General features: G+C 43.3%; 1 long non-coding RNA gene across 5 annotated transcripts in view; it reads left to right on the top strand.

Annotated features, from left to right (window-relative positions):
- LOC307210877 overlaps positions 1-18,442 on the top strand; it is a 63,530-nt gene that overhangs the window by 12,614 nt on the left and 32,474 nt on the right. For all 5 annotated transcript variants that reach the window (XR_013836190.1, XR_013836191.1, XR_013836192.1 and 2 more), the window contains exon 3: positions 6,169-6,323. This is a non-coding gene — a long non-coding RNA (uncharacterized lncRNA). The remainder of the gene's footprint in view (positions 1-6,168; positions 6,324-18,442) is intronic.

The raw sequence follows: 18,442 nt of genomic DNA, 5'->3' as shown, positions 1-18,442 counted from the left end.
CTTTCCCAGTCCTATCTGAACATGCTAGGGATTGGACCTGGGGGCCTCTTCTTATACAAAGTATGTGTTCTTCCACAGACCTGTGGTCCTTCCAGATGGTAGTAGGCTGCCACTATCTGCTTGCCACCTGCTGCCATGTCACCATTGCGATTGGGCCCAGAGGTGGAGCATAGGTAGGTGTATCTGCTTCACTTCCTCCTGTCTTCATTTCTCCTTCTGGGACCAAGCTCCACTGTAAGATGAAGGCAGGCTGCAGTGATAGCAAAGGACAAGAGGGAAAGGAGCAGCAATTGTTATTGCTCTTTTGCAGAAGCAGCTGGATTTCCTTGTTAGGTATGTTGTGGAAGAAAGTAGGGCTGCATTTCCTTCCCTCAGTTCTTAAGGAAACCCCTTGAGGGGGTCTCTGGACAGAAGGGCCCTCAGAACCATGGGAAAGATACAGGCTCTGCATCAGGGATGGGGAGCTTGTGGCTCCGCAGATCTTGCTGGAGTACAGCCCCCATCACTCTTGATCCTTGGTCATGCTGGCTCAAATTGATGGGAGTTTGGAGACCAACAACATCTGGAGGGCCACAGTTTCCTCACCTTTTCTCTACAGTGTCAAAGTGGCAGGGCTTGGTTCCAGGACTTTTTTGGGGGGGGCACTTGGACAAGATGCTCTCAGTAGGCCCTCCTCCAGCTCACTGCTGTTGCCCCTGCCCATTTGTTTACCTCTGGACCCCTCAGAGAGGACAAGGTATGCAGAGGTCCCTGTGAGTTATTGTCATCCTCTTTCTGCTTGCTTGAAGAATGTGGGTGACAGGGAGCAACCGCATAGAGGAGGACCAAGGGGTTCTAGGCCATTGCAAGTCAACCCTCCAGCTGGGTTGGGAGTCCTGGCAGGTGCCTGAAAATGCTGAATCCTGATGCCAGTCCTCCTGAGTAGCTTTGGTAGCCATAGCACAATAAAAAGGTGGTTGGTTCAGATGTACATTTCATATGGGGATCAAGAACACATGTGGAATGAAGTAGATGAGCTTGCATGTAACCAAACTAGTATGAAGTTGAATATCACAAGCAAACGCTGAAAGCATTAACTGATTTACCAGATAAGAAGAAGAGCTAGAATATAGTTTTTGGCAGATTACCACTAGCGTCATTGTCTTGCTACTATAAACTGCCAAGGACGCTTCCTAATACTGTGGCCAACTGATACATATAATATCTGGTTAAAATCAGCAACATCTATTGCATCTATTTGGGGGTCAGTGCCAACATTTAGTTGTTATCCCTGATGTAAAACTGCTAAACTCTTCCTCCAAAACTGTTGACAGGTCCCAAAATGTAGAATGAGTTATAATATATGCTATATTTTGTGTGTGTGTAGTTTGGCTTTGTAAAACAGATGTCATCATGGCTTGACATGGAATTATTGATGATAAACACAGTAAAACTAATTAGAACTCCAGAGTCCTATGTGTACCACCACCAGCCAGCCGTACACTGGAATGTGCAATTGGACAAACAGGCCCTGCAGTGACGCAAGATGCTGCCACGTGGAGGCTTCCTCTTTCATGCTGAGAGCAGTTCTGCTGACCCCAATAATGCTCTGGATGATATGCACACTCGGCCTGACAGCAGGGAATGCTTCACAGTTGCTCTCTTGAGCATTCAGCCCTGACGAAGCCAAGAACGAATTCCAGCTCTCCTCTGTATTGGGTTGTCCCAATGCATACACTTTTTTAATGAAGGAAAAGAAAATGGGGAAACCTCCAGGAGCCTCTTGTTTCTTAAGATGGCCTTGTGATGGGTATGGTGCCTTTCACAGGCTCCTTTAATATAAGGAGTGGGTGCATTTGTCATGGGATCTCTCAAGGTATGGCAGTGATATACTATGTTTCAGTGTTCACCTCTCTGAGGCTGCTCTATACCATCTCCAGCAGTTGTAACTCTCCCAGAAGTTAAGCAGATACAGTATAATAAAGCAAATATTGCTTATAAAGTAGTACTTGCATGTTGCGGTATTTGGCATGCTCTCTCACTGGAGGTGGATGGGGCAGTGCAGAATAATATATGTAGTGATAGAAGAGCCTTATTGGTGGCTCTTGGGGGCAAATGAAGCATGGAGTTCAAGTTTAAACTCATACAATCCTCAGATAATTTTTTAGACTGAAAATGCATCACAACTAGCAATGCTAGTTGACAGTGTTTTAGCACACTGTGGGTTACTCATTGTGATGAGTTGGTTACTCATGATTGTGACTGCCCCATAAGATCTCATATAGGATCTGAACTGCAACCTCTTCCTCCATTCAGTCTTCTGGATGCCATTTTGGAGCAGTTCAGTACCTTATAACTCAAAGCACAGATCTATTTTTATTGAGTTTGCAGTAATATACATTAAATGAACACAATGACATCCATACAAAGAAAGGGCTATAAATTGTAAAGATATGGTTTCCCTAATCTCTGGAGGATTTATCAACATCATGATGGGCTCCTTAGAGGGATTCAGAAGGGTATGGAGCCATGGACTGGTTGGACGAAGGCTCAGAGCCCAGGGATTGTTGGTGGGAGAAAGATGAGTGGTCACAGGGAGAAGAGGAAGAAGACTGGGAGGATGAGGTGTCAAAAGCTGAAGAGGTAACAGGATTTAGTGAGCTCAGAGAGTCTGTGGCAGAGAGAAATCTAGAATCAAGAAGAAGAAGAAGAGGAGGAGGAGTTTGGATTTGATATCCCTAAGGGGTCTCAAAGTGGCTAACATTCTCCTTTCCCTTCCTCCCCCACAACAAACACTCTGTGAGGTGAGTGAGGCTGAGAGACTTCAAAGAAGTGACTAGCCCAAGGTCACCCAGCAGCTGCATGTGGAGGAGCAGAGACGTGAACCCGGTTCACCAGATTACGAGACTCTTAACCACTACACTACACTGGCTGGTGCAAGAGAAAAGGGAGGCTAAGAGGCAGAGATGAGTTCAGCTGCGGAAGAGGCATGGGTGCCTCCCTCTCCTGCTGCAACAAGCTCCTCTGTCCCTTGGTCTCCTAGAACCAGGGGAGGCATGAAGAGTCTGCCAAGTTAGCTTTGTGCAGGTGCAGTCTCAGACTGCTTAGAAAAAACCCTGGAGAGGAGAGGACCTAGGCAGCTCTGAGGAGGCGAGGATCTTCAGTCTCGGCAACTGCTTCATGGGGGCAAGACCCAGCGGAGATGAGCTGCATTGCTCCGTGGTTTATGCTTCAGGGATCCCTTTGCATCTTGACACTCTGCGATCTGCACTGTTTCTCCACATGCGCTGAGCACCCATGAAGCTGTCCACTGTTCCTGCAGTCCTCTGGATTAGGGCCCAAATATTTTTTTATTCTAGAATCTGGATAATGAGGAAAGTTTCAAATCAAAGTTTCAAGCTCATGACTAATATGGATCATAAAAGTCACACATACTCTCCTGGCCAAGAATAGAGAAAGTGCTTGTAATGTTCTTCCAATATTTTAAATAGTGCTTGGTGGAGTCCTTCGATGGAAAAGTACTTCCTTTCGTGTATCCTGAATCTTCCAACATTAGGAACATGTTAAGCTGCCTTATACTGAGTCAGGCCATTGGTCCGTCTATGTAACTCAGTATTGTCTGCACTGACCGGCTGTGCCTGTCCAGGGTTTCAGGCAGGGGACACTCCCAGTCATACCTGCAGATGACTGAACCTGGGGAAATCTGCATGCAAAGCAGATGCTCTGCCACTAAGCTGCAGCATTCTCAATCTTTCAGCTGCAAGGTCTGGAGTCCTGGGGTGGTACTCACCATGAATCCCACCCAGAGTGGACCCATTCAGGTTAATGGGCATGACTAATTTAGGTTCATTGATTTAAATAGGACTGCTCTGAGTAGAATTTAGTTGACTACCACTCCTAGTATTATGAGAGAGGAAGAAAAATGGTTTTCTACCCACTTTCCCCACACCATGAATCATTTGTTAAACTACTATCATGCCCTGGTTTTACCTCCTTTTATTCTGTAAACTGAAAAGCCCCAAAATGTTCTTTTCCTATTGTTGTTTCCTATTGCTTGATGCAACTTGAACTCAGTACCACTTAGTATGTCACAAATACCCCTGCTCCATTTTGTATTATTTTCCCAGAAGACAATACAGTACAACACCAATGTGGAAGTGCTCCTAATATGTAGCAAAAACACCAACTAAAGTGGCAAACTCCAGCAGAATTGCTCTTAGCTCCCCTTTTACCAGTTTAATTATGATATGATCTTTGTATTTTATTTTGTTTTTTTGTTTTTCCTTTACGGGACGTCAAGGGATGGAATTTCCCAGATCTGTTTAATTTCAGGCACCCTTTGTCAGACACTCCCAGGCTTTGGCTTATGCATTTCACCCTCCCCCTTTCATCCCATATGGGGTTGCCAACTTTTTTTTACTGGCTCTGCAGCTATGCCTTTATAACAGCAGCCTGACACACAGAAATTAAGCAGGTGAAGGTTTCTCCCTCAATTTATGTGCATGCCAGGAAAAGCAGTGCCTGCTTAATTTCTTCCTGTCAAACTGCTGCTCCTTCACTGCTGAAGCTAACATGGGAACTCTGGGGTGAGACTCCATAGCATGCTGGAGGCTGGGATATAGCGTAGTGACAACTTCCTGGGACTGTGCTCTCAGACCTCAGAGTCATCTTCAGGCGCAGAGTGAAATAGGGGTATGCAAGATCACTCACTGCAATTGGCAGGCAGTGTGCAGTCTCTGAATTGGCCAGGCCTGGTATAAGTCTTGGGAGTCTGAACTTCTGCCCTTGCTGGGTCAGGACAGCAGTATCTTCTAATCTACATGTTTTGCTGTTGTTTCTGCCTCTTCGCTAAGTCCCCCCAGAGATTCTGGGTTAGAAAACACACACACACACACACACACACACACACACACACACACACACACAAAATCTCTCTTCAGATCTGGCTTTTGGTAGAGCTAGATTTGTTCACTGAAAATCCTTAATGCCATGAACAGATGATCCAGGGTAGAGTTACTTCCCAAATCTGCCCCACCCACCATTTGTGGTCATGCCTTGCAGACACACAAGTAGCTGGATGCCATTTTTCACTTCAAGAGGATATGTAGTTCCGGTATTGAATATAAGGGGTGGGGACATAGGTAAAGGTAAAGGGACCCCTGACCATTAGGTCCAGTTGTGACCGACTCTGGGGTTGCGGCGCTCATCGCTTTATTGGCCGAGGGAGCCGGTGTACAGCTTTTGGGTCATGTGGGCAGCATGACTAAGCCGCTTCTGGCGAACCAGACCAGCGCACGGAAACGCCATTTACCTTCCCGCTGAAGCAGTACCTATTTATCTACTTGCACTTTTGACGTGCTTTCGAACTGCTAGGTTGGCAGGAGCAGGGACCGAGGAACGGGAGCTCACCCCGTCGCAGGGATTCAAACCATCAACCTTCTGATCGGCAAGTCCTAGGCTCTGTGGTTTAGATCACAGCGCCACCCGTGTCCCTTGGGTGGAGACATACACTGGGTCAAAAAGGTTCCCCACCCTTTTAGCATATTCTTTCAGACAAAATATATTTCAGGGAAAGGTGACAAATGCTCTGTGAAAATTGCTAGGGACCTACAAAATGCAAGGCCCAATCCTATGCAGATTTCCTCAAAAGTAAGCCCTACTGTGTTCATTTGGGACTCCCAAGTGAGTGTACTTAAAATGACAGCTACATAGGAATTGTAAGGATTTGCCACTACTGTATTTAGTACCTTACAGAAGAAAAGTTATGATTACTGATGTTCTGGTAAAGACAGAACCAAGGAAATCAAAGCATTTTCTGCAGTTTAGTAAATCAGGGAAAATGTGTTTGCTGTCAGGGAACAAAATATATTGCTAATTACTATACCTGTCACCTAGCATATTTTATTTGTTTTTAGTTGATTCAATTTTTTTTCAGTGCTATTGGACACCAATAAGACTAGCTAAAGTTCTGTGTTGAAAAAGCTGTGGGAAGCCTGGATGTGATATGCATGTATAGTGGGAATGTATTATTGTACAAAAATTTTGGATCAATGTTTTCACGGCTATTTCTATTACCACTAAACAACCACTGCAGCCTAATCCAGCATTAACACTCCTCACACTGAGTGTTACCTCAAGTTGTCTTAAGGATTTTAAGTATTAATGGGTTGTTTTTTCCCCTGACTGCAGCATGCCTGGTGATAGCCCAGCAATGGAAAAATCAATCAGAAAGACCCATGGCTCTGGTTTAATGCTGTGTGGGATGTGGCCTTAGCAGAAAGACTTATGGTAGCTATCATAGAAGAGTTATACAAGGAACTTCCAGAAGAGACAAGTTTGACACGGTATAGCATCCTTTTATTTCCTATGCAAATGAATGTGGAAGAGATTTCTTATTGCCCATTACTCAAACAGCAGCACTCTTAAGTGGCATTTATTACCTTCATACAAAACCATATGACAGTTCTGGGGAAATGTGTTGCTCCTGGTTAAGGGAGTTGGGTTTGTTTAGTCTGGAAAAGACTGAGAGGTGAAATGATAGCCATCTTAAAATATCTTAAGGGCCTTCCCATGGAAGATGGGGCAAGATTGTTTTTTGCTGTTCCTTAGCAAAAAAACCCAAAACAATGAACCAATGGATTCAACCAACAAGAAACAAGATTCTGACTAAGCATTAGGAAGAGCTTTCTGGTGGTAAGAGCTGTTTGATAGTAGAAGGTGGTGAACGTACCTTCGTGTATGTCGGTGGGTGCAAGGTTAAACAGAGGTTGGATGGTCTCCTTTCTGGGATTCTTTAGCTGTGATTCCTGCATTGTATGGGGTTGGACTAGATGTCCTTTGGGGTCCCTTCCAACTCCACAATTCTATGATTCCAGATTAGGTAAAAGTAAGGTAAAAGGTAAAGGTAAATGACCCCTGGACGGTTAAGTCCAGGCAAAGGCATCTATGGGGTATGGTGCTCATCTCGCTTCAAGCTGAGGGAGCCAGCGTTTGTCCACAGACAGCTTTCCAGGTCATGTGGCCGGCATGGCTAAACCACTTATGGTGCAACGGAACACCGTGACGGAAGCCAGAGCGCACAGAAACTCTATTTACCTTCCCGCTGCAGGGGTACCTATTTATCTACTTCCACTGGTGTGCTTTTGAACTGCTAGGTTGGCAGAAGCTGGGACAGAGCAACGGAAGCTCACCCCGTCGCACATATTCAGACTGCCGACCTTCAGATCAGCAAGCCCAAGGGACTCAGTGGTTTAGACCACAGCGCCACCCTTGATTCCAGATTACCTTGTAGTTGAAGGAAGTGTGGGATAAGGTAACCCTCACAAAAGAGCTAATCAATCAAAACAGCAACTGTGCATCTCTCTGTACATTGCTGTAGTAAACACCTATGAACATTAGAAAGATAAAGAAAAGCAATAAAACAAAGGAAATAGGACTTAAAATAAACACATACATGTATGGGTGTGTGTAAACACATACACCTGGGCCTTAGTTACTCCATATGTTTATTTTGAAAATTGAGACATTTTGCTTTTTCTGCTCTAGAGCCAGAGCCAAAGAAATAATCTAGGCTGCACACCAGCGCTAACTAAACAAGCACATGTGTCACCCAAGGCAATAAACAGCCTGATAAATGATGTGATGATAGGTGACTCCTCCTTCCCTATATAAACTCCAGCTACTAAACACATTGGCTGTGTCACAAACATCATCATTGTGATCACCTTCCCTAACAGCTGTATTATTACAGAGTTTCTTTTTTGAAAAATAATAACGTATTTATTACTACTGGCCTTGTATATAAAAATTCTGCATTGGCACACAAAGGAGCTAAGCCAAGGGTTCGGTTCCTTATCCTCATAAATACAATAATGATTCAGCAGGGGTATTACCGTATCTCTTTCAGAGTGTATATATAGCTAGATTTAAGGCCAATTAATAACATTACATTTTGACTATTTTGGGAAGGGGGGGAGGTCAGCATTCTTTTCTATTGGGCGAACTGGTTGTGTGCATCAGCCCACCATAGTCACCAACTGTCAGGATACCCACATGCGGATTTTACAGAGAACTGTGCTTTGGGAAAAGTTTAAAAGAAACTTGTTTCAAATGCATCTTTTAAAGTTGTTTTGATGACTTGGAAAATAGGCTGCAAAGAGAGGTCACAATGAACCCATAGTGGAATGGGAACACTTCCTGTCCGAGAGGCACTTGATTTCATCAGGAGGAAACAATCATGTTTATAGAGGCAGAGGCAGTAGAAATAAAACATCTAAAAAAGCCAGACTATTTAAAGTGACATGGTGGCTAAAACGTGCTATGAATTAAGCAACAAGCACAGAGTCTACAAATGGAAAGAACCTCTGGCACCTAAGAGAGCCACACATCTGGTCTACTACACATTACACGGAAGAAGGAGGTACAAATATGGCCAGTACAACTTCAGGCTGAAGGTGGATGACACGTTTTCTAATTTTCACCCTTGCAAACACGTTCAAACAATCACACACACTTCTTCCATATAGCACATGATTGAAAGTTCTGCAACAAACCACTCCCTTGTTTATTGTAGAAAACATGACCTCCTTACCTGCAGTATGGTGATGGAGCTGAGAATTGCACCCTTTCTTTCTGAATAATGTATGTATAGAAAAGCTCTCAAACTTCTAGGAAGAGCCCAGAAGCAGTACAGTTTGGTTTTTTTTTTGTTTTTTTTTTGGGGGGGGGGGAGCCAGCAGAGACGCAAGTAATGCAAACTTTTCCAGATAAGGTGATGTAGTAAAAATCATTCCTATGCCGAGGGATGAAGATGGTTGATGTGTTGTGTTGATGAGAGGTCAGCCATCTTTGGAAAGTCAAACGGCTTATCTTGGCTCAGCTATGAGAACCTGCATGGGGGGTTGTGGGGGAGCTCAGGGGCAGAGTGGCATAGGAGGACCCTGTGTGTGCTCAGCCATCATATGGCATATCATATGCACTATTTCAGAGGCTGGTCATGTTGGCATAACACACAGACATGTCTTGAAAAGCCATGTGGATATATTCAAAGCATCCATTCACATGGCACTAAGTGAGCACAGGGATTGCTGCTTCCAGATTCTCTGCTGCTTTTGCATGGTAGGCAGCTAATAAACAGGAAACTAAGGCTTAAAGGGAGGCAACCAAGACTATACAAATGAAAGGGGAAACATTCTAGGTGGAGATAATTCTGGATTAGAAGGAAAGGCCAAAGCTGGTTTGGGATTGTGTGAAACTGTAACCTTCAGCATTTGACAGGAGGGTGAAATGAGCCCTACTTCTCTGTTGAACTTTGCCTTGCTAACTTTAGAAAGTTTGCATAGGATTAGGTGTTTGGAAATCAGGGCTTTCTCATTTTTGTAAATGTCATGATGCCATTTCTGTTGTTTTTGGCACCTTGAGCAAGTCTTGTGATTTATCCAAGAGATGTTTTAGCTCATGATTCAACACCCTGATTCATCCTACTTTGCAAATATTGTTTCAGGGTACAGTGGTCGCAATCTGATTTTCCAAGGAATAATTGATAAAGAATGCACAGTAATTACTGCAAAAGCCAACATGTTCTTACTTCCTAATTAGAGAAAATATTGTTTCAACTGAATCATTCTTCAGTAAGCTATTCTCTTGCAGAGTGCCACACAACAAATTCCATAAATACATAAATACCACCCCCCCACAAGCCGGTTTTAGGGGAGTTGGCAAATAGCAGCAGACAGTAAATGATAAATTGCATAGTGGCTTGTATGTGTTGACTAGGATATTTTCCTACTGCCACTTTTGAATTCAAATCATGCTCAGATTTTAAAAAGTATAATGCTGATTGCATGAAAAAGTCATAATACCCTTATTGTAGGTCTGAAAAGTATATTTATATAACTAGATAGTGACATTTTGACATTCCCCCTTGCCTAGAGTTAGAGGGGAGAGCAACACTGCCACCTTTTGGTCAGAAAGGACCTTTTACATGGTCTCTTACTGATGCATAATTACCGCATTTTTTGACCATAACACTCACTTTTTTCCTCCTAGAAAGTAAGGGGAAATGTCTGTGCGTGTTATGGAGGAAATGCCTACGGGTGGCATGCCTATGGATTTTCATCCTCTAAAAACTATGTGCGTGTTATGGTCGGGTGCGTGTTATAGAGCGAAAAATACAGTACATTTACTTGTTTCATGAATTAATCCAGGGCTTTTTTCCAGCAGGGACTCGCCGGAACTCATTTCTGGCACTTCTCAGGTGGGCACCATTGCCATTATAAGAGAAAAAGGGAGGTGTTAGAAAAATAGCACTGGAATAATCTAAAATATAAGACAAAGAAGATTTGCTATGCTTGTTTCAAATTCATCCTCCATGCTGTTTTCTGATGGCACTCTGGTTGCTGTGCTCATTTGTTTGTTTTTTGTAGCACATGTGTATGTGTTTGCACAGCTTCAACACAAAAAGGCTTCAGTACCATTTTACTATCTGCTATCAGGTGGAAAAAAATATGTATGGAAGGAGGCAGAGCAGGGTACATTTTTTATGCTGCCAAAGGTCTGCATCTCTCTCCCGACCCTGGCAAAAAAAGAGAGAGTATTGTTGCTTTTTCATTCCAGGAAAGGCCAATTGGCTAGTTGGTCCAGACCACATTTGGTTGAGAGATGACTGGTTATTCGTCAATTGCCTGAAACTGATCTGTCTGTGACATCTGAAACATATCCTGTAAAGCAAAGGTGCGAGAAACAGAGCCGGACACACTTTCTGCTCCCCCCCCCCAAAGTATGTCCTCCCCTTCTATTTCTTTAGACTGTTTGTAGCAATCTGAGTTCCTGAATCTGGGTCTTTGCTGAACGTCCAGTTTTGTGCTTAGTTATTTCTCAAGGAAATGGTTCTGCTTAACACTTTGATAGGTAGCCTTATAGAGCTGCTGGACCATAAACCAAGAGCTTATACACTGGCCACTAATAATAAAACATATGATGTAGATATTTTTCCACATTTATTATGCTGTCTTTCTGACATACAAATGACATGAGAAAACTTGGTAAACTTGTTTGTATAACATTATTCTTGTTTATAAAACTCAATTTAAAAAAAAAAGAAGAGTCAAGAGAGGACTTCCAATCTCAGAAATGAATCTAGTTTATTGTGATTCCTCCCTCATTGTTTTGCCATTTTCTAATCTTTATTTTCACCTGCTTCTTGGGAGAAAAGCAATGACAAACCTAGACAGCATCTTAAAAAGCAGAGACATCACCGTGGCAACAAAGGTCCGCATAGTTAAAGCTATGGTTTTCCCAGTAGTGATGTATGGAAGTGAAAGCTGGACCATAAAGAAGGCTGATCGCTGAAGAATTGATCCTTTTGAATTATGGTGTTGGAGGAGACTCTTGAGAGTCCCATGGACTGCAAGAAGATCAAACCTATCCATTCTTAAGGAAATCAGCCCTGAGTGCTCACTGGAAAGACAGATCCTGAAGCTGAGGCTCCAATACTTTGGCCACCTCATGAGAAGAGAAGACTTCCTGGAAAAGACCCTGATGTTGGGAAAGATGGAGGGCACAAGGAGAAGGGGACGACAGAGGACGAGATGGTTGGATAGTGTTCTTGAAGCTACCAGCATGAGTTTGACCAAACTGCGGGAGGCAGTGGAAGACAGGAGTGCCTGGCGTGCTCTGGTCCATGGGGTCACAAAGAGTTGGACATGACTAAACAACTAAACAACAAAAATCTTTATTTTTTTTGGGGGGGGGGTTGATCTTCATCCTGTTGTGAAATGCCTAGAAAGCTACCGCAAGACAGCAGAGACACAGGCAAAACAATAAGAGCAGCTGCAGAAAGGGCAAAAGAAGAGAGGAATCTTAAACATCCTGTAGCTAAACAAACAAAACAGGAAAAAATGATTATGATTAACTGCTTAAAACAAGGCTCAGGCTGGAGAACAAAAAACTTCCATGTGTGAAATGAATGCAGAAAGCAACATCTCCCCCAGTTCTAGAGCCATAGAAAAGCAATATTCTGGATTCCAAGCAGATGAAGGGAACACAGTTATAACTACTTAATATTTATTTAACACACCAATGTGCCAGCTGCTGTACAGACAAAATGTCTTGGTCTACTGAATCCACAGGCTTAAATCCTGAATATGCTTCTAAATGAACACATTTAGAGCCATGTTGCATGTGTAGCTGTTTTCTCCACAATGCAGGCTATTCATGTTCAGAAATGCTACTTATGGTCCCTTATACAGTGAGCATCAAGCTGCACACCTGGGAAGAAAGCAGTTCCTCGCCCAAAGAAGAGAGTGGGAAAATGCACTTTCAGCAAGTGCATGAACATCCCATAAATTGGAGACATTTTCCAATGCATGCATGTACAGTGGGACCCAGTGATGTTCACTCCCTGGCCATCAGCCATGCTATGTACAGTGATCACATATGCGGGCATGAAAAGAGCACTTATCGGCCATGGTTAAGCATCAGTCAGTCCCTAGCAGGATGTAAGGAATCATTCCCATCTATTGCTGGTGGACAGTGAGTTATTCTGCTCTTCATGTGATTATATTGCTCCTGTTACCTGCTCTTGGGGAAGGAAGACCCAGCAGAAAAGAGCGAGTACTCCTGTTACTTACTCCTGGGGAAGACAGTGTGTCTGCTGATTGGACAGGAGTCCACATTTTGCAGTTAAGTTTCACAGAACTCCTGTCTGGCTTTTATATTGCTCATTGGCCTCAAGCAGCAACATGAGGAACAAGATGCCATTCCAATAATCTCTGAAGCATCTGAGGTAGGGAATTACCATCTTAACTTTGCTGGTTACTATGAATTGACTCCTCAGGACTCAAGGAATAGGGGGTGTGAACACCCTTATTAGGAGAAAGCACTTTTTGTACCCTCAGAGGCACTATAATCTCTCTCTCTCTCTCTCTCTCTCTCTCTCTCTCTCTCTCTCTCTCTCTCTCTGTGTGTGTGTGTGTGTGTGTGTGTAGGGGGTGTGGTGATCCAGGGCTCATCCACATGTACCTTTTGCCCCACTTTCTAGGCACAGACCTGCACTTTAAAGTGCCATGTCTGAGAGCTCCTTCCTGGCATTTCCCGTGTGAAAACCTGCTCCTTAACACTGAAATGGAACAAACGGCAATTAGGGTTTTCCGCAGACCTGTGCTTAGAGATGTGGCATGAAAAGAAGTCTGGGTGAGCCCTCAGTAACACAACCTGGCTAAAGCTAGTTCTCTTTATTACTTGGCTTTAGTGGGGTGGAGGGAGAGGGAGAAGAAACAAATACCCACAATCTTCCTTTCTCACTTCCTCTGTGTTTCAAGCTTTGCTTGAGTTTGGCTTTCCGGTCTTTAGTAGGGACCAATCCCTTATTACAGGTTTGCAAAATGTCTGAGGATGCTAATTCCCAGTCAGATCATTTTTTGCAAACAAAGGCTGGACTTTGTTGGCAGCATTGGTCCTACTATTAGACAGAGTGAGGCTATTTAACTATTGGAATATGTATAGGAAAAATTACCGTAATTGGCACCCGTCTGTCTCAGGAGACAATGGAAGAGTTCATCTTCCATTGTATAGGATAGCAGGGCATACTAGCAGTAGATTGTATAGGATAGGAGGGTAATTATTAATAATAACGGTATACAGTTTTATTGAACTACATCTTTCTGTTAAGCACTAGTATTTTTAACAGCCTAGTACTTGATTATTGTATTTAACTATATAAATAATTAAAAGTGATTGCACTCCAACTCCCATTAGCTCCAGCCAGCGTGGCTAATAGTCAGAGATGATGGAAGCTGGAATTCAACAACATCTGGAAAGCCACCCCTGCTCTATAGAATAGACTTGCATAGGTTGGGGCATACAAGGGGTGTGATAAACTTTCTGCTTTTTGCTGCCTGCCTAGGACTGCAAACATGGAAGTGGGGGTTGCTAAACACCTCGGAATCCATGCTTGGACCACTGGTTGTGCAGCCCGTTCTATAATGTCCATTACAGCTGCTCTAACTTGGTGTAAAAGTATTCATCTTTGAGCATGTGCAAATACTTGGAAATAATAATTGATTTGTTATTTTCTTCATTCCTGTTCCTTTGGCCTCCTTCCATCATCTTGGGAGCCCTCACGTGCATTAGTTTTCTTCTGGTTTTTCTAATGCGTGCACAATGACATACACATAGCTAACACTTCATAAAGAAAAAGAAAAGCAATTGATTTAAAGAGCTAATCCACAGTAAAATGAGATTCCCTGGCCTCTGCACTACTGTATGAGACTCCAGTTTGCAGGCATTTGTCTTCAGATGCTTCCAAGCCAATCTCTGATCTCATTTTTGCTAGTGCTCAGTGCATTCCACGTTTCTGAGTAGACAATCGGCAGATGAATATGGGACAACTTCCTTGGTTCTGTTGTCTGCAAGCCGAGGAACACATCATCCCCCAGGGAGCCAGGCGGGATCAATTAAAATAGTTTGCATTTTTGTTTAGCTCCTTTTGTTGCTTTGGCAAGAAGAAACAACATAACCTAAGCTTTTTTCATTCCTTGTGGGATTGGGGCAGCTTGTCCTCTTAGGAAGAATCCTTCCTAACATATAGGTAATTTATTGTGCAATTATTGTACTCTTCCTTGGTCAGTTAGATTATTTTCTTCATCCACCATGGGTGCTCTAACTTTAAAGGTCAGACCACACATAAGATTACAACCTGTACTTAAACACATTTTTCTAGGAAATGTGCTTTGTGCTTATTTATTCCAGGTCCTGTTTCCTTGCTACATATCATTCTTATATTCAAATGTGACTTTAAAAAAAGGGCAGCTTCCCTGTGGAGCTGATTCTACCACAAGGCCAGACCCACCTTCTGTGCTCCATTCTTTTCCTGACCTGAAAAGTGCCCTTTCTAGGGTGGATTGCACCAGACGCAGAATGCTACTTGTGATTATGAGAGACTAGTTCAAGTAGCATTGCAGGACAGCCCAACCTTCAAAATAAGAGGCTGGCCCAGAATGGGGTGTCACTGGTCAAGAAGCTGGTGATTCTGATTAACCATTTAATTAATGAAATGGAGAGCCACGTGCCTTTGCAGAGAACCCAAGAGAAATTGAGGCTCACCTAACCATGGGGTTGTCTACATGGGATTTTATGGTGTTTGCAGTTGTCTGCATCCCCAGTTTATTTGTTTAGTCTGCATGGAGTTAACTCCAACAACACAATCTCAATGTTTTTCGCTTTGTAAATTTGGGTTTACCTGATATGGGGATAATCCAATAAATTGGGGGTAGGTCAGGTTCCAAACTGCTCAGGGTCATAGATGACTTGTTTCAGTGGGTTTTTGGGTGGGCAGATCATTTGCCCCTTTATGATACTTCCTTTTCCATGCCCGCTTCCTCAGTACTTTCATTTCTTTTCTGGCTGTGCTCATAACTATTTCCAACTTTGCTGACCACCTTATATACAGATGGTGACCATTTTGTGCACATCCAATTGATGTGTGACTGCTGATGTGTGGGGCCTTTAGGACCCAGAAGAGGGCAGAATGAGGGCGTAATAGGCTTATGCATGTTCCACCAACTTGCGTGGGGGCCAGAATCAGAATCCTCATGCACAAAACCAGAAAAGTGCCAAAGTGCATCCTGAGAATTTACAAATGCCTCTTGTGTACTTTTGCACACTTCATAGGCAGGGAATTTTATTTTTAAAAGCAACAACCAGGTGTGCATCCAGCTGTCTGTGCTCATGCCCTGCCAGCACTTAATTGGCACAAGAGAAGCAACAAATTAGAAGATGAGGACAAACATAAAAGGGGACATCTGCTAGTATGAATGGGAAAGACCGAAGTTGCTCTTCATGTACAAATTCAAATATGTGCCTCCAGGGGTAAAGTCAAGCTCCCGTTGTTCGGTCCCAGCTCCTGCCAACCTAGCAATTTGAAAGCACGTCAAAGTGCAAGTAGATAAATAGGTGGGAAGGTAAACAGCATTTCCGTGCACTGCTCTGGTTTCACCAGAAGCGGCTTAGTCATGCTGGCCACATAGCCTGGAAAAAACTGTCTGCATACAAACATCAGCTCCCTCTGCCAATAAAGTGAAATGAGCGCCGCAACCCCAGAGTTGTTAGTGACTGGACTTAACTGTTAGGGGTCCTTTACCTTACCTTTTTTTAACATCTGGAGAGCCAAAGCTTCCCTTCCCTGCTACATATCCATTGAACATCATGGGACTTAGTATTTATGAGTAAACTTGCACAAGTTTATTGATACAATGAATGACAATTTTGGCTTCTGTTAACACCACCTCACTGGCTATGGTATTATGCTTTATCCAACAGAATCTCTTCTACAGGGGCTGTGGAATGGATTCATATAATGAAAGATGGAAATAGATGGGTGTCCAGTGGTTGCTACATTTAGTTAAGATGTAGCTCTCCACATCAATACTTACGCTTTCATGGATCTTTCCCTGGGATATTTCCCAGCTTGATATATTGACCTTACAAAGTGAGCACTTTCCCCATGAAGTCACTCTTCAGACTTCTGCCTATACTAAGGGAGCTTCCAGATGGAAACCTTCCATCGCAATTGGCTCATTTAGATGCAGTTTTTCTGTATGCACATTTCCACGCATCTCATTTTCCCCCAGTCATTATATTCCTTGCTATTCTCTTGTGCAAATGTGTTTCCACACCAGCAGTGGTTGCAGATTTGTGTAAAGAGTTATTTTTACTTACCAGATTTTTGCAGCAGTAAGGGGCCAGTATTTTGATGATGATGTCATGTGGACACTGCAAAAACAACAAGAAGAAGAAACTTGTGGGCATGAGGAGCAACAATTCCACAATAAACCCCTGCCTGAAAGGACTCTTACGTCTACCCTATGCTAATCTCAGTAAATTTTTTAATAGACATATATTTGTGGCAATGCCATGGCAAAGATGCATCGTCATTTACTCCAAGCCTCTGACAAAATTCCACAGGTTTCAGTGCCTGGGTCAGCTGCAGAGGAATGCAACCGCCATGAGGTGTTAGATTTGGCAAACAAGACTCCAAATAAGGATTTTAAGAATAGTTTAATACTGGCTTGAAATCCTGAAGCAGTGTTTTATATTCCCTTAGTTGTGTGCCTGTGGAGGCTGAGAGACCAGGATTTGAAGAACATCTGTGAGGGAATTTTAGAGACTCTCCCAAATCAACATTTCTCTAGCTTTTTATTGTTATTAAGAGATGTCTGTTTAATGTTAAAACTGCTAATAATCCTCTTCTTCTTCTTTAGCGATCATTCGTAGCTGAGTAAGATTGTCTTCCATGAACACGGTTTTAGCAGTGCGTCCATAAGTGACTGTGGAGGCCAATTCTGGATCCACATGTCCTTCCACAGTGGGGATGTAGGTTTTCGGGTGGGAGTTGATCGTGCTGAGGGTTTACCAAACGTGCCTTCCTTTTAGCACATTTCTCCCTTTCGTCCTGAATTTGAGCGTCTTCAAAGTCCATGACCACCTTCGGTACAGGCTGTTCTCCAATTGGAGAGCTCGCATGCCAGTGTTTTCCAATTGTCGGTGTTTATATTACATTTTTTAAAGCTCTGCCTTGAGAGAGTCTTTAAATCTCTTTTGTTGACCACCAGCATTACGCTTTCCATTTTTAAGTTCGGAATAGAGTAGTTGCTTTGGAAGATGATAATCAGCCATCTGCACAACATGACCAGTCCCATGAAGTTGATGTTGAAGAATCATTGCTTGGACACTGGTGATCTTTGCTTCTTCCAGTACACTGGCATTAGTTCATATCAATCTTTAGGATTTTTTGGATCTTTGTTCTAGAACAGGGGTGGGAGCTTATGGTACCACATGGGGGTACCTTCTGGGCTGTGTGCCAGTAGTGGTTGGGGCTAGAGGAAAAAATGAGTGGGACAATGGATGTGACTCTTACCTTTGTACAGTAGGCCTTATTCCGCCCATGTAAAAATTGGAGATTAATATGTGTACACATGTGTGCAATGTGTGTGCAAGCATCCATCCTACATCCAGGCAAGTAAGAGACACCATCACTGTTCAAGAACACATGCCAGACAGGCAAAAGCACTCAAGGAAAGTGCAAAGCAGGACTGGTGCACCGGGTCCCAGGAGCCAGATAGAGGGGCCATATTCAGCATCAAGGTCTGTGGTTCTCTCCCTAGTCTAGAAATACCCTCCACCCCATGTTAACCTGAAGAAGAAAATCCCCCAGAACTATGAAAGCTATGCCCCATCATTAGTAAAATCTGAACTGGAGCATCTAATGTATTTGCATAAGGAACACACACTATAGCTCACTATAAAATCCTTGAAAAGCATGTGACTCCGGCCCTCTTCTCCACAGGCCGTGGCTTAATCACATAACTACTGGGAGTCAGTGTCACTGTTGCTGTTTTCATCACTGGATGGGAAGGTCACAGAATTAGTGTGTGGATTCACAATTTGGGAGCCACTGGCGGTTCTT

The sequence above is a fragment of the Podarcis cretensis genome (assembly GCF_951804945.1).
Source record: "Podarcis cretensis genome assembly, chromosome: 1".
NCBI lineage: Eukaryota > Metazoa > Chordata > Lepidosauria > Squamata > Lacertidae > Podarcis > Podarcis cretensis.
This window is presented reverse-complemented; position numbering and strand designations above follow the sequence as displayed.